The sequence below is a fragment of the Elephas maximus genome, chromosome 8 (assembly GCF_024166365.1).
Source record: "Elephas maximus indicus isolate mEleMax1 chromosome 8, mEleMax1 primary haplotype, whole genome shotgun sequence".
Classification (NCBI taxonomy): domain Eukaryota; kingdom Metazoa; phylum Chordata; class Mammalia; order Proboscidea; family Elephantidae; genus Elephas; species Elephas maximus.
In genome coordinates this window covers 13,700,459-13,717,389 of record NC_064826.1, presented here as the reverse complement: position 1 = coordinate 13,717,389, position 16,931 = coordinate 13,700,459, and the positions used below count along the sequence as shown (strand labels likewise).

General features: G+C 43.8%; 1 pseudogene; it reads left to right on the top strand.

The window, feature by feature from the left end:
* The first annotated feature begins 13,470 nt into the window (after positions 1 to 13,470).
* LOC126082322 (uncharacterized) lies at positions 13,471 to 13,563 on the top strand (annotated as a pseudogene).
* Positions 13,564 to 16,931: the final 3,368 nt, after the last annotated feature.

Sequence of the window (16,931 nt, the reverse complement as noted above, 5' to 3'; positions counted from 1 at the left end):
ACATAAAATGGAGGATAATTACACAATACAACAAAATGGAGGATGAGTACATCAGATCACAAAATGGAGGAAAACTATACAACACTGGGAATCATGTCCTAGCCAACCTGACACACAACATTAACCATCACACCTGTGTTGTTGTAGTCTTACTTAACACTTGATACATTAACCTCTTACCCGCACGTGTGCATTTTCACAACTATTTTAACGTAAAATACCTGAGGGCCGCATCTATGTCCTATATATAATGCTCTGTGTCCTATAGCAGCAATGCCACACTAGCTGCATCAGACTCGCCCGAGGTACCTTTTAAGAAAACAGATTCTAGGGCCCACCTCTGGACATTCTGACTTAGTAGCTATAGGGAGGGGCCCCGGTATCTCATTTTTTTAAGCTGACCCAGGTAATTTTTCTAGAGAGCTGGATTTGAAAGTCACTGTGCTGTAGCCAGCATGGAACACTGCCTCACATTCAGTAGCTGCTCAAATGTTTCCTTTTTTGTTTTGAAGGCTGCATCGCTCGGGGCGGGGCGGGGGGAGGGTGGTGGTGGTGGCACAGAATGGGTCCACAGGGTTGGCTTGATTGTTTCTGTTCTCTGTGCTTCACTTGGCATCACTAGTTACCTGACAAGACCCAATTCAAATTCCTCGTTTTTCACTTTGTTGTGCATAATGATAATCAAATAGTTAAGACACTTCGTTGCCCTTTCAGAACTATTAAAAAAACCTGATCATGCCTTTCAAAATGTGCATCAGTCCTTTGGGGTAGGAGTTGGTTCTACTAGTGATGGTGACAAGCTGGGTGTGTTGGGTAGGGCGGGGGAGACGGGTGTGCAACAAATGTCTAATCTACGTCACACACGTACCCTGTCCTTTGGCAGAAACACAAACAGAAACCTGTACACCTGTGCTCATTGCAACACTGTTCGCAATAGCTAAAAGGTGGAAAAACTGAAATGTCCATCAACAGATGAACAGAGAAGCAAGCCATGGTACATACACACAAGGGAATACTACTATGATCTCACTTATAGGAAGCCAATATATAGAAACCAAAGATTATTAGTGGTTACCAGGGGTGAGAGGGAAGGGGAAAAGGGGAAGTTTTGCTTAGGGGAAATTGAGTTTATGTTAATGGTAGTGGAAAGATTTAGAAAAGGATAGTAAGAATGGTTGAACAACTTAAAGAATGTAATCAATGTCACTGAATTGTACGTAGAAACTGTTGAGTTGCGTGTTTTGTTGTGTATATTTTCATCACAATAAAATAAAGCATTGTCCTTCAGATCCTGGCACCTGCTGCTATTTCAGGGGCCTCTGCTGCTTTAAGCGATCTAAATGATGCGTTTGTTGCAGAAAGCCACCTTGTCTCTGATGACTCTCCGCTGTCTCGCCTTCTGATCACTTCTCTTTACAATTGCGCTTTTCGGATCATAGCAGAGCGGTCATCCATTCTCGGAACATGGGCAATCCCAGGAAGCTGTGACAGAAAGCTCTGGAAGAGTCTGCTGAGTGAATGACTGGCTTTGGCACTGGTATTTCAGTCTCAGTCCCGTATTTTGCTGTGGGTGACCCCGGCTTGCAATTTAAAGTTCAATGAGCATTGTTTGTGGTGTTGAGGACAATTTTCACGGAGCTTAACTTGTCACTTGGTGTATTTAGGTTTCTATGGTTACACAGCAGCATGTTTCTGGCTTATATTTCATAGGTCAGGAGTAGAATCATTGGTGGTCAGGAAAAAAAAAATGAGAAGACGAGAGAAGTGGACTGAGAGAGGGTGAGGGAGAGAAATGACTGAGAGGAGAGAGGACTACACTGAAGAGAGAGTGAAGATGAGATGGAGAGGTTAAAAAATGTAGTAACATGTAGTAACCGGGAGAGAGTCCCTGAGAACATTTAAACAATTATATCCAATACGTTACAGCCCTCGGGTCTACTAGCCTGTTGCACATTTGGTCTGTGGCTCTCAGTGCAACACACCCTCTTCTTAGCTATACCCCTCGAAACGTCCAAGAACAAATTATTCCCTTCACATCCATTTGTTTTCCATTTAGTCTAATAAAACCAAAAACAAACCCTTTGCCATCGAGTTAGCTCTGACTCACTCATGGCAGCCCCATGGGTTACAGAGCAGCACTGAGTTCCATAGGGTTTTCTTGGCTGTGACCTTTATGGAAGCAGATCTCCAGGACATTCTTCTGCAGTGCCACTGGGTGGGTTCTAACCACCAACCTTTTGGCTAGTAATTGAGCACAAACTGTTCCTGCCACCCAGGGACCTTGCAGGAGTATCTAATATGTGACTTGTGGATTCATGAGTTGGGCATAAGTTCAGAATCCCCTAGAGTTGTATGCAAATTTTGTACTTTATCTGCATTCTCCCCCGCAACCCCCAAGAGGAAGACCACATAATTCATCAGATTCTCGAAGGGATCACCAGTCAGACAACTTTTCTCAAATCTTTAGAATATCAGGGAGTCCCTGGGAGGTGCAAATGGTTAATGTGCTCCACTGCTGACTGAAAGGTTGGCAATTCTATTCTACCAGAAATGCCTTGGAAGAAAGGCCTGGCAATTTATTTCTGAAAGGTCACAGCCATTGAAAACCCTACGGAGCACAGTTCTATTGTGACACGTGTGGATTGCTGTAAGTCGGAATTGACTTGACAGAAACTGGTTTGGTTTAGAAGATCAACTAGGAATGGACCCCAGTTATAGAAACCTATGACTGTGCAAAGCATTCTTTGGAGGACAGTGAGCAGAGTTCTGTGGATTAGCCTGATGACTGTAGGTGGTCCCAGGCTGAGGCTCCCACTTTTCCCTTATCATTATATATTTGGTTTGGAGTTTGATCAGTCCTCAGTGTCACCCATGGCTGTTGCCTTCCCAAAGAAGTCTTGAACACTTGGATGTTAGTTTCCACTTTTCTCTTAAAAAAACATCAATGACTTTTTTACACGGGCGTTTGACCTCATAGGCTCTTTACAGGTGTGAATTACAGGTGTAAATCCTGCAAGCTGCCATATACATTTGCATTCCTTAGGCCTGTGTGTGTATATGTGTGTGTGTGTGCACGCATAGGCGTGTGTTTCATTAGTCAATTTGCAAAGCATTTTACAACAACCTGAATCTAAGTGTTTTTCCAGGATCAGCTTCAAGAGCACAACTTTCAGTGCCTACCCACTTCTAGATAACCATGATCGTCATTACTTTTGAAAATGTTGATAGTTTGCTGTCTTGAAAGAGCTTTATTGCTGATAGGAAGCATAGTCTGATACAGCTTTCAGGTCCGCTGCTAGCTTCTGGAGCAAAGCTACATACTCTCTTATGCTAATCTGTCAGTCTCTGACATAAACAGGATTTCCATTAGTTGAGCTGGTAAGTCATTGGTTCCCATTTTATTCTCAAATGAGCGGTAGCTGTCCATTCCTCTAAGCCCTGATTTCTTGGGAAGAATCCAGCAGAGACTGAAAATAAAAAGAGAAAGGAGATGGAGTCAGTGATGATGTTCAATAGGACTGAATCTCTTAATCAACCAGTGTCTTATTCTAGGGACAGATTATCCAGTAGGCAAGGTAAGCACGGTGCTTACTTTGCTTACCAGATCATCTGTAGTGAACAATTCCACATTTTTTCACCACATCAAGGATTCTCCTTCTTAGTATGGCTGATATCTGTCTCTCTCCCAACCCCACAGCACCTTACTACAGAATCCAAGCCTCTTTTTAAATTTACAATCCCTGACGAGGGCAGGCGGATGACCCAGGAAATAAGGGGAGCACAGGCTTACTTGTGTTTACTTACTAATCTTTCTAATACTTTCCAACCTCCCTAATATTTTCACACGTTCCACCCCTGCTTGTACAGTGGGATTGGGTGATGGGTTAGAGAAAGAACAACCACAGCTTCCAATGATCCTAGCCATGATTGTCCGTAGAGGCATGGGGATGTTTTTGTGCAGCCTTTAAATGGATTTTATTCTAGAAGACATTGCCCCAAACATTTGCATTTATGTACCTACCTACCTGGTGGTCTAGTGGTTAAGGGCTACAGCTGCTAGCCAAAAGGTCGGCAGTTCCAATCCACCAAGTGCCCCTTGGAAACCCTGTGGGGCAGTTCTACTCTCTCCTACAGTGTCGCTATGAGTTGGAATCGACTCAACAGCAACGGGTTTTTTTTTTTTTTGGTTACCTACCTACCTACTGACCAACCAACTGACTAACCAACTGGCCAACCTACCTAGCTACCAAGCTAGCTACCAAGCTATCTACCTATCTAGCTATCTGTTCAAAGCAACTTTAAAACCTCTATCTATGTTATCGGGAGGGACATGTCCCTGGAGAAAGACATCATGGTTGGTAAAGTCAAAGGTTAGTAAGAAAGAGGGAAGACCCTCAACAAGATGGATTGACACAGCGGCTACAACAGCGGGCTCAAATGTAGCAATGATTGTAAGGATGGCACGGGACTGGGCAGTGTTTCGTTCTGTTGTCCGTAGGGTCTCAATGAGTTGGAGCTGACTTGACAGTACCTTTTAGTTTTTAGTTAACAACAATAACAATATGTTGTGGAATACTTAATTGTTTGGAGTAATTTTGAAGATTATTAAAACTTTTTTTTCTTTTAAATTACCCTCTGACCCTGCTTTATACTCACTAATTCCTTGTCCTTGGATTGCTACTACCCATTTCCTACTTCATATCTCAACTTCTTCAATTATTATTAAGATTTGCTTAATGGTATTCCTATGTTTTGCTAATACAGTAGAGACTGACCATATGGGTTGACCTTTATATCTATCTCAAGCTCTTAGCCAATATCTATAAACCCATAGTAATAACTGATCCCATGAGACCCTCAGTTCTTTTCTTCATGCTTCTCAGGGAAGCTACCTAAGTGGCATTTGAGTTATGCCTGCACATTACCTAGGCAACAGAGCTTGTGATTCATACATATTCAGGTCTACCGAAGTCAGGAAGCCCAGATGTGAGGGCAGCACTCCAGGCCAAGGACCTCAGCAAGGACAGGGAGGAGCAAGGAAGAAATCAAAGTCCAAGGGGTTGGCCAGATTAGAGTCAGGAGGGTCAGACGTAAAAACTCTGGAAACTGGCAAAAACGAACTTAGGCAAGGTTGAGTGGCCAAGGTCAGAAGACTGACCCAGGAGTCAGACAGAAGAAAGCATCACCCAAACTTAGCATCTGACAGAAGATTCAATTTGAGAATACAGATTCTATATTACCTGGTCTCTGCTCTGGACCAGGATGAGGTCAGCTGTGGGCAGAACTGAGTGCACAGCGAGATAAGAGAGCAGGAGTGGACCAAGGCAGGACAGGTGGCTTCTGACAGCGCCTTTGGCAGCATTTCACCTGGACCTGGTGGGGTTGCTTATCTGTGTTTTCTGGACAGCCCTTACCTTTTTATTGAGTGGTCACTGGCATCTATATTGCACTGCATACACAAGTTCAAATTCTTTTGCTCTTTTTTAAAGAAGAAAAAAGTTAAAACTCTATTGGGGTGCTTTTATTGCCTGCTATTTTCTGACCTTATCTCAACTTTTTAAAATCTTTCTATGTCCAAGTAAAGTGAAGCATTCTTGTTTCACGTTGAGTAGACCTTGGGTTACATTTTGCTGCCGTTATTCCATGAATAAGGAACCCTGCTGGCACAGTGGTTAAGTGCTTGGCTACCGATAGAAAGGTCAGCAGTTTGAACCCATCAGCCGCCCCAGGGGAGAAAGACATGGCAGTTTGCTTCCATAGAGATCACAGTCTTGGAAACTCTCAGGGGCAAAGCTACTCCGCCCGATAGGGTCACTATGAGTTGGATATGACTCGACAGCCGTGGGCATCCCATGAAAAAAAAGTAGTAAAAGCAGTTCATGTGAAAGGGGCCTTTGGTGTCAAGGTTTTACCTCTAGGTTATTGTTGCTTTTGGAGACCCTGGGTGGTGCAGTGGTTAAGGTGCTTGGCTGCTAAGTGAAACTCTGGAGTTTCGAGCCCACTCAGAGGCACCTTAGGAGAAAGACCTGACGATCTACTTCTGAAAGCCACCCACTGAAAACCCTACAGAGCACAGTTCTGCTCTGACACATATGGGATTGCCACGAGTCAGAACCAACTCCACAACCACCGGTTATTGTGGCCTTTAGAAAGAGCCCCACTGAACCCCTCCCTTACAGATGAGCACAACTGAGTGGTGAAGGGCAAATCTCGGTACTGCTTTAGCGTCTAAGTTGGACTCTCACTGGCAGACTGAGGATATATACCATATGAGGTTGTCGTATTGTGGTTAGGTGCTGTTGAGTTGACTGTCAACTCGTAGTGACCCCACATGGCCAAGTAGAGCTGCCCCGTAGGGTTTTCTACGCTGTAATCTTTGCTGGAGTATACTGCCAGATCTTTCTCCCCTGGAGCTGCTGGGTAGAGTTTAAACTGCCAACTTTCGGTTAGCAGCTGATCCTCTCGGACAGAGTAGAACTGCGCCATAGAGTTTCTAAGGCTGTAATCTTTACAGAAGCAGGTTGCCAGGTCTTTTCTTCTGCAGAGTGGCTGGTAGATTCAAACCACTGACCTTTAAGTTACCAGCTGAGTGCTTAACCCCTGCACCACCAGGGCTCCTTACCATATAGGGCAGAGGTGTATAATGTGCACGTTACTGAGGGCCTATCCATCAGGGCTACACAAGGAAGCTTTCACTTGTAGTTTGACTCACCCCTGAGAAGGCTTAAGTGAGAAACAGTGAACTGGGCAGGTTCCACGCCCACAGGGGTGGGAGAGAGATTGCAAAGAGTTCGAGCCAGAGGGAAGCAATGAGGAAACGTCAGGAGTGGACGTGGAGCTGGTGAGCGGTCTGTCCAGGAACTTCGTGGGGTGAAAATCCACTATTTAGACGCTGGCCTGATCCATAGAAAAATCTGATTTTCTATGGTTGTTGTTAGCTGCTGTTGAGTCAGCTTCGACTCATGGCAATCTCACACGTAACAGAAGGAAGTGTCGCCTGGTCCTGCGCCATTGTCACGATCGTTGGAGTATCTGAGTCCATTTTTGTGGCTATGATTTTCTATTAGGATGATACAAAAACTGGCCAGGTTCCCAGGCAGGAAGGTGTTCCTTACATGGGTGAGCCTGGATGCAGGCACAGGAGGCTGGTGCTGGGCAGCAATACCAGCAGGAAGAGGTAAAGGCAGCGCGGGGGAGGTGCCTTCCTGGGGAGAGAGACCGGAGTCCTCCCAGTTTCCTCAGGTCTCGGCTGGTTTTGAAACACTCATTATTTTCAGCATCTCCCTGTCACCAACTAGTATCCCACAAAAGTAAATTTTCTTCTTCTGTAACTCCACTTCCTCTGCTTTTCTCGCTGTTCCCAGGGGCAATCAACCCAACTGCATGTAGCCAACTGAGACCCTTTGTAATTTTTCTCTTCATTTTTTCACAATATATGTCCTCTCTAGGCTGGCAGCAACCTAATGTTAAGAATTCTGCACTTAAAATTTAATGTAATGTCATTGGCTCTAAGTCTGGGAGTGGGTATTATGCCAAAATACTTGTGGTGCCTATTTTGCATCTAGCAAGGTGTGGATTCCGATATAGGGCCATTTTATACAGACTATTGGGAGAGACTGAATGCACTTTAGAATTAGATTGGGAAAAAAAAGAGAGGGAAAGAATTGTAAATTGAAGGCAAGGGGAACTTCTATTTCCCGCCCCCGTTATGTTGAGGCTAACAAGTTAACGGGTTTGTGTTGTCGTTAACTGCCTGCAGTTGGCCCTGACTCATGGTGACACTATACAACAGAATGAAACTCTGCCTGGTCCTGTGCCAGTCACATGATTGGGGGTGGATAGGACTGTTTTGATCCATAGGGCTCTCATTGGCTGTTTTTCAGAAGTAGCTCACCAGGCCTTTCTTCCTACTCTGTCAGCCTGGAAGCTCTACTGAAACTTGTTGAGCATCACAACAACGTGCAAGCCTCCACTGAAAGATGGGCGATGCCGGCATGTGAGGTGCATTGGCCAGTAATCGAACCTGGGTCTCTTGCATGAAAGGCAAGGACTCTACTGCCAATGCCCCCAGCTGGTTTGTGTAACCACCCCGCGCCACCAAATAATAAATAAAAGGACACTGTGCTGGACTCTCCCTTTGTGCCCCTCCAGATGGTTGGAGACTCACAGGTCTCTAGCTACCTCATGGGATGGTTTTTGGGTTCTTTCAAGTCAATTCTGCCTCACAGCAACTCTATAGGTCAGAGGAGAATGGCCCCATAGGATTTTCTTGGCTGTCATCTTTACAGGAGATCACCAAGTCTCTTCTCCTCCTCAGCTGCTGGTGGGTTTGAATCGCCAACCTGTGATTAACCATTGCACTCCCAGGGCTCCTCATTTATAATCCCCCAGGGGATATGTAAAGCACTATGCAGGGATTTGTAAAGTTATTGTGAGGCAGACATTAGATGTGTGGGTATAGGTTTTGGCATAGAAGTACAAAGGCACAATAACACTAAAAATTTTTGCTGTGGTTCTGTTCGGCAAAACCACTTCTGAGAGGAAATGCCCTCAAAGAAGCTAGGGGAAAATACAATCAGCTTAAGAGCTCTAAGCACAGCATCGTGCCATATGGATCCAAAGGAAGGCTGAGTTTCTGATCCCTTTGGTCAGGTGGGAAGTGGGATTTAGAGACACGTCAGTACAGGCAGTCCCCAGGTTACGAACCTCCAACTTACGTACAGTCCGTAGTTATGAACCAGCCCCTGTAAAGCCTATCATATTAAAAATTCAAGGTGCATACAGTGGTTTGTAATAACAAATGGGTGCTACTTTCCCACTTGCATCAAAACATTATTAATATTACTGTGTTACTACCTTAAAAATATTTTAGTGTATCCAGAAGTGCTTTTTAATGTTTTTTATGTACAGAAATGTACACGATACACTATACACTAAGGCAAATATTTGACTGACTGCTTAGTCATCTAGTGCTGCTGTAATAGAAATACCACAAGTGGATGGCTTTAACAGAGAGGAGTTTATTCTCTCACGGTCTAGGTGGTTGGAAGTCCGAATTCGGGAGGCCAATTCCAGGGGGAGTTTTTCTTTCTCTGCAGGGTCTTGGGGAAGGTCCTTGTCGTCAATCTTCCCCTGGTCTAGGAGCTTCTCAGCGCAGGGACCCCGGCTGCTAAGGACTTCCTATTCTCCTGGCACTTGTTTCTTGGTGGTATGAGGTCTCCCTGTTTCTCTACTTGCTTCTCTCTTTTATATCTCAAAAGAAATTGGCTTAAGACACAACCTATCTTGTAGATTGAGTCCTGCCTCATTAACATAACTGCCTCTAATCTCACCTCATTAACATGAGAGAGATAGGAATTATAACACATAAGAAAACCACATCAGATGACAAAATGGTAGACAATCATACAATACTGGGAACCATGGCCTAGCCAAGTTGATAGATATTTTTGGAGGTCACAATTCAATCCATGACACTGACGTTAGATAACGAAGCGTACTTACCTGTTCCAATTTATGCACAAATTTGACTTAAAGACAGATTTAGGAATGAAACTCTTTTGTAATCCAGGGACTGCCTGTATCTACACATTCAGTTCTAAGTCACTGGGGAGAAGTCATGAAGCCAATCAAAAGCATAAGGGAGATTTCATTAAAAATGACATGAGCTGTTGATAGTTATCCCAGAACGTAGAGCAAAGGTGCCGTTACAGCAGGCAAGTGCTGGAACAAGGGTTGTGCACCCAGCCACCCCATAAACTCTGAGAGCTTGCCACTGAAACTCAGGTACTGGTGTGCAACCCAGTGACTATAGGACCTCAGGAGCTTGGGCACAGTCTGACGTTCCATGACCAGCTAGGTATCGACAACGCTCCATGACCAGCCAGGTATTGACAGCCACAATCCTAACAGTTGAGTCTTCAGTCATCAGAGACGAATAAGCTCATTTTACACAAGCCATTAGAAAAGCCATAGCGTGGCTATGTAAACAGTCACCAGGCCCCATAGTAGTGACAGGCACATGTCCAAAAGCCTGATCCCATATTTCTGTCACATAGAAAGGGCTAGAACATTAGCTGTTTGTTCTATGCCTATTTTTAGCAATAATATTATTGAACATTATTAAATATTAGATGCTACTTTACCCTGGTGGCATAGTGGTTAAGAGCTATGGCTGCTAACCAAAGGGTCAGCAGTTAGAATCCACCAGGCGCTCCTTGGAAACTCTGTGGGGCAGTTCTACTCTATATGAGTCAGAATCGACTTGACGGCACTGGGTTTGGTTTGGCTTTTTATTTTAAACTCTTTACACGTATTAACTCATTTAACCCTTACAATAATACTATGAAGTTGGTGTTACTATAGTGTTCATTTTACAGAAAAGAAACTCCAGGTTCAGGGAGGTTAAATAAGTTGTCCAGGATCATAGAGCTAGTAAGTGGCAGAGCCAAGGTTTGAACCAAGGGAATCTAGATCTAGGATCTATGTCCTCAGGCTCTGCGATAAGCTACCTCCAACAGGGCATCCTCTTTGTTGTGGCTAGGGTGGGGATAGTAAGTGGGAGAGACTCTTATGGGGAGGGAGGGTCATATCGTTATTGCCTTAAACCCAAGCTGAGGGCTGGGTACCTGGTGTTCTCACTGCTCTCCCAAAAGGCTAATCTGAAAATTCCCAGGAAGATGTGAATAGAACTTTGTGACATTTGTTTCTTTACCCAGGACCGGCAGCCATACACCTAAGGTATTTCTACCGCCACCACTCATGGTGACCCCATATGCGTCACAGTAAACCATGCTCCATGTGGTTTTTCGTGGTTGATTTTTAGGAAGCAGATCATCAGGGCCTTTCTTCCAAGGGCACCTCTGGGTGAACTTGAACCTCTAACCTTTCTGTTAGCAGCCGAGCATGTTAACTGTTTGTACCACCCAGGGATGCTAGATATCCTGTACTTATTATTGATGATACTGATCTCAGAAAGAGAGCTCCATTGCTCTCCTCTCCCGGCAAGGTACAACCTATGGCTTTTAGTGTTTGGGGTGTTAGCTTTTCATCCAGCTGAATATAGGCTAAATGGGTAGAAACTGGAATTTCCTGAGATCAAGTAAGTCAGTGGTTGTTAGTACTCAAGAATTTTACCAAGGTTTCTCTTGGGGTAATATGAACCTGTCGAAAGAAAAATCCAAGCACTTGGGCTAGGGGTTAATATCACTGGTCAGGATTATAATAATACCATACAGTTAGGTGGCTCTTTGGAGCTGACAGAAAGAGTCAAACAGCATTGAGTAATGTGGAGTACCCCTTCTTCACAGAGGAATAAAGGAGAGAGACTATGCCTCACAAATGCTACAAAGGCATCATTTCTCCCTGTCTTGCAGACACAGGAAAATACCGGACATGATGGATAGGTGTCGGAGTTTGATTGTCTCCTGTTTGATTGGAAGCAGAACACGAAGGCCCAGCTGACACTGATTGATTGTGTTGTGACATGACCATGGCCGTGGCTGGGATGTGTTCTTGAATAATCCCTCTGTAACAGGAACAGGAACATCAGCTGCTATCAAGGGATTTTTTTTCTTCCCCTGGATGCCTGTCTTGTTATATGACTCTGTTTCAGCTCCTCAAGGAGTCCCCTGCACCCCGTGGAGGTATCCGGGAGGGAGGTGGCCTCTGTGCTGGCTGGTCGCTAGGCTCACTAGGCAGTAGGGAGGGAGACAGGAGCAGAGGATGGCTCTCAGGGCAGGATTCCAGGAGCCGTTGCTGGAATGACTGATAAATTCTACTATTCCAGGGGTCATTTCTTCTGCACATCCGGGACAGAAGCTACTGCACTAATGGGCTGTCAGTCACTTCTGCCTGATTGGGGGAAGGGACACTCAGCATCTCAAAATGGCGTGAGGCTCCACTTTCCATCCCCATCCCTCTGCTCTCAGGGCTCAAAGCCTACACCCTCAAGAGGCTCCAGCGTGCCCACCTGCATGTAGCAACCTGGTTTTCTTGCCAAGTCAAGGAGGACAACTTGAAGGACTAACCAGGCACTTGTCATCTGAGGAATTCAGAGCAGCTCAAAAATAATTTATATTTTGTGGAGCAGGAGCTGGAAATAACTTTGTTGACAAATGGACTATATTGTAGGCTTCTCAGTGATTCTTCTCCTACGTGAATGTACAATGACATGATGAGCGTCGTCTGTGTTCTGTTTATGCTATTTACTATGTCAGGTTACTCTTTCTTGCCATATCCTTTTAATTTTGACAGTGACCAGATCTACTAAAAATAGAATTACAGCGTCATTTTAATTACAGCCATTTTAATTACACATCAACATAACAAAGAGAAATGGAAGGGTTACCGTGACGTTGCTGAGTCGCCATCTCTTTTAATAGCCGTCTCTGAGTGTAGCGTGTGCTGCTGGCTAATTATGAAGATGAAATCTTGCAGATGGAATTCTTGGACCGGTTTTTATGATCTCTAAGAACCGAAAGAGGGGTGCCAGGTAGAAAACAAAAGACTCTTCATCTTAGTTTAACATATTTCACCTTTTATCTGGACTGTTGAGTATTGTCTTAGTTACCTGATGCTGCTGTAACAGAAATTCCACAAGTGGGAGGCTTTAAAGAACAGAAATTGATTTTCTCCCCATTCTAGAGGCTGGCTACAAGTCCAAGGCAGCGTCTTGGCTATATTGATGCCTTCCTTGTTGGCACCCCTGGGCCTTCCTGGTTCCTTGGCTTATAGATCATCCTCATACGGTGCCTGTCTTCCCCTGTGTGTATCTCTGTGTCTATTCTGTTCTTTTTGTAACTCAGAAGTGATTAGGTTTGTATCAACCCTATACTTGTGTGACCCCATTAACATAAGAAAGAACCCCCTGCCCCCATTTCCAAACAGGGTCATGTTTACAGGTACAGAGCTTGGGATTTCCACACAAGTTTTCTGGGGGGACACAATTCAATCTGTAACAGATATTGAGACTTCACGTTCACCACCCCCCTCCCCGCCGTATTTTCTTTACTTTTTGATATAGTGGAGCACAGACTAGGGTAATGAAGGAAGCAAGCGATTGAATTTTTCAAAGAGCCAGAACCAAGACTGTTTAGGACTTAGGGAAGTCTCTAGATGGATTGTCTCTATATCCAGAACTCTACCCACATTATCTAATGCTGCATGCAAGTAGGATATTGGTCTGTGTGAGTCGTGGGTGGCAGAGAGGGAGGCTAGTCTATATCTCGAGTGTCTCTCGGTCTCCAGAGTTGCTCTAAGCAGGAAACAAGCTGTGATGCCCTGCAGTGTCTTCCATTGCCTCTGTTAATCCATTGGTAGCATTGTGGTAATAGGCCTCAAGGCAAACATCAGCTTTACATCATCCTGCTACAAGCCATGATCATGATTAAGTGGTAAAGGTTTCCCCTTATGAGCTGGCTTTTATAACCAACAGATCAAGTTTAGATGCACTAACTTTACCAATATATCGTACTGTCAGCAGCACATATACTAAAATTGGAGAAGATTCACATGGCCCCTGCGCAAGGATGACACGAAAATTCATGGCGGTTCCATATTTTTGGCCCGTACAATAAAAGGAGACTAAATGGGCACACCAACCCAGGGGCAAGGATGAGAAGGCAGGAGGGGCAGGAATGCTGATAATGGGGAACCCAAGGTCAAGAAGGAGAGAGTGTTGCCATGTCATGAGGTTGGCAACCAATATCACAAAACAATATGTGTATTAATTGTTTAATGAGAACGTGGTTTGCTCTATAAACCTCCATCTAGAGCACAATTTAAAAAAAAGAAAAAGAAGTTACCCGTAAATATATCATAAACCCCCCAAAAATATACATCTAAAAATTTGATGCCCCTATCATTCCCAATGTAAAGAGCTTGAAGCTTCCAGAATAGAGAACAATAGTTAGTCCTACCATCTTTCTTCATGTTAAGAAATTGTCTCAATATCAGAATAAAATTTGGTCTCAGAGAAATTGATCTTGGGATATGGGATACTCTTGGCGTGTGAAACACTCTTTGATTAAATCCACTGGTAGTTCAGTCATTATGTAAATGTTATCAAATAATTAATTGGCCAATGTTTGCAATGGATCAACCGGCCAAAGTCTTAGAAAGGATGGATCATGGGGTGGGGAGCCAGGTTGTGTGGGGTCTGCAGCTAAAATGACTTTAGGGGTTCGTTTAGAAAAATAAAAGAACACTGCAAATGTTAGACTAGGTATGAAAATGAATATTTATTTAGAATGAGGAATCACAAGTTATATATTTTGAAGTTTCCAGATACCAAAATCATCACAAAATCAAGAAAAATAACAATATTTTTGCTAACGAACTTTCTGATGAACTTTTATAATTTCTTTTTCCTACATTCTTTGGTCGCATTATTTTTGCCTCTTTGAATGACGAAATAATTTTAAACATTATTTTCCATAGAGAGAGCAGGAAGATAGTAGTCTTACCTCTTTATTTTCCCAATCAACCATGGTTGATTCAGAATTGATTTGTATTACTGATAGTTTAAGGATTTTAAGTTTTCTTGAGCAGTGTCTAATCTGAAATACTATTTGATCTGACAGCACTCATTAAGCAGTCTGGGATCAATATTTTTATGCAGATTGGTTCTTTTTCTTTTTTACTGTAATATCTGCCTTTTGTTTTATTTCCTGTTTGGGAGGGTCCTTGTGGAATTCCCTTCCTTCTGTTTGTGATAAAAAAAAAAAAAAAAATACTGTGATGCATTTTGGTGATCATTGAAAACTCTGCTAGTATTCTCTTTTGGCTTAAACTTCTGGCTTCTTCCTTCTTATCAGGTTTGAATTTTGGTATGCTCAATTATCCTGAAAGAAAATGCATAAAATGAATCTGAAAAAAAAGCATCAGCAGGAGTAGTTCAATTGCTGCATTGCGTTGAGCTACAAATGCTGGACTCAGATCCCTCTTGTACCACGAAACCAATCCAACTGCTGTTGAGTCAGCTCTGATTCATGGCCACCCCATAGGTGTCAGAGTAGATCTGTGCTCCACAGCGTTTTCAATGGCTGATTTGGGGGCAGTAGATAGCCAGGCTTTTCTTCTGAGGTGCCTCTGGGTGGACACGAATCTCCAACCTCTCGGTTAGCTGCAAGCATATTAACCATTTGCATCGTACAAGGACTCCTTATCAAAAAACCCAAAAAACCAAACCCACTGCCGTCGAGTTGATTCCGACTCATTTGGAAACCCTGGTGGCATAGTGGTTAAGTGCTACAGCTGTTAACCAAGAGGTTGGCAGTTCAAATCCGCCAGGCGCTCCTTGGAAACTTTATGGGGCAGTTCTACTAGGTCCTATACGGTTGCTATGAGTCGCCATGAGGACTTCTTATCGCTATGAGGACTCCTTATGGCACATAAAAAAACAAAAACCAAACCCATTGCAGCTGAGTTGATTCCGACTCAGCGACTCTATAGGACCGAGCAGAACCGTCCCATAGAGTTTCCAAGGAGCACCTGGTAGATTTGAACTGCCAACCTTTCGGTTAGCAGCCATAGCGCTTAACCACTATGCCACCAGGGTTTCCTTATAGCACGTAGAGTGGCTTGTTAAGGAATATTTGCGCTTGTACCTTCAGTCCGTTTCACTTGCTAGTGATGACATTGTATGCTAATCATCTGGAACCACCCGGCTTCATCAGGGAGGTATGTGTCAGATAGTCTAAGATGCAGTCCGATGCCATGGGATGCATAAAACGGACAACATCTGTAGTGCTTCCACAGTTTGTGCCCTACAGACACAGAAATTACAGAAAGCAACCACGGAGGAAGGACTCTCATAAAGAAGGGGAAAAATGCACGGTGCATTTATACTCGTTTTTTTTTTTTTTTTTTTTTTTTATGAGCCTAGTGCATGCTTGAGAAGGGAGAACTTCCATTTTGACCATGCATCAATATAGATGGAATCTTCTGTGTAAAATATGACACAGGTTAGCTAGGGCCTTCCTGCATTTCACCTTGTTTCTCCTTTACAGCCCACATAGCTCTGTTGCTAGGTGAACCACAGGACATGTTACTATCACAGCAGGACTTCTGGCCACTCATTTCAGCTCAGGACACTGGGTTAACTGGTACAGAGGGTTATGGGAGTATTCTTGGAAGCCATTCCTACTCCGGGATGGCTGGTCATAACAGAAATGACTGCAAGCTACATAAACATGTCCTACTAAACCCAAAGAGTCCTTAGACTGTGCAAGTGGCTAACTCTTTCAGCTGATAACTGAAAGGATAGGGGTTCAAGTCCACCCAGAGATACCTTGGAAAAAAGGCCTGGCAATCTACTTCCAAAAGATCAGTCATTGAAAACCCTATGGAGGACGATTCTACTGTGACACTTATGGGGTCACCATGAGTTGGAGTCAACTGATTTTTTTTTCCCTAAACCCAAACTCAATGCATTCCTAACTCAACTTCTTCTTACGCCCAAACCAACATGATTCACAGTTACACCAACGTGACCCCATACTAGGGGAAATGGGGACAGATGAAAAATCAGAGTACAAAGAGACAGTGATTTACACCGCTGGTATTTACGTATCTCTCATTTGCAAATTTTACAAAACTATATGATGGAGTCATGTGTAGCTAGGTCTTCTCCTAGGGCCTTGAAAGAGGCCTGTAAGATCACAGTAAACCCATGCTGGGACAAGTCTCTCTCTCCCGGTCTCTCTTTCCTCTCTTAAGATCAATGTGCAATGACCACGATATGAGCTCATCCTTTCAGTGTGAGAGAGTGACTGGGTCAGAAGGAGAACAATGGGCTAAATGTACCAACTTCACATTTCTCATGCTTTTCAGGGACAGAAACGTCCCGTTGGCTAAGTGACTTCATTGTGCTCATCAGCTCTTTGTACCATTTTCTGTTGGAAGCAGAGCCAGTATTTGCACTCTGAAGA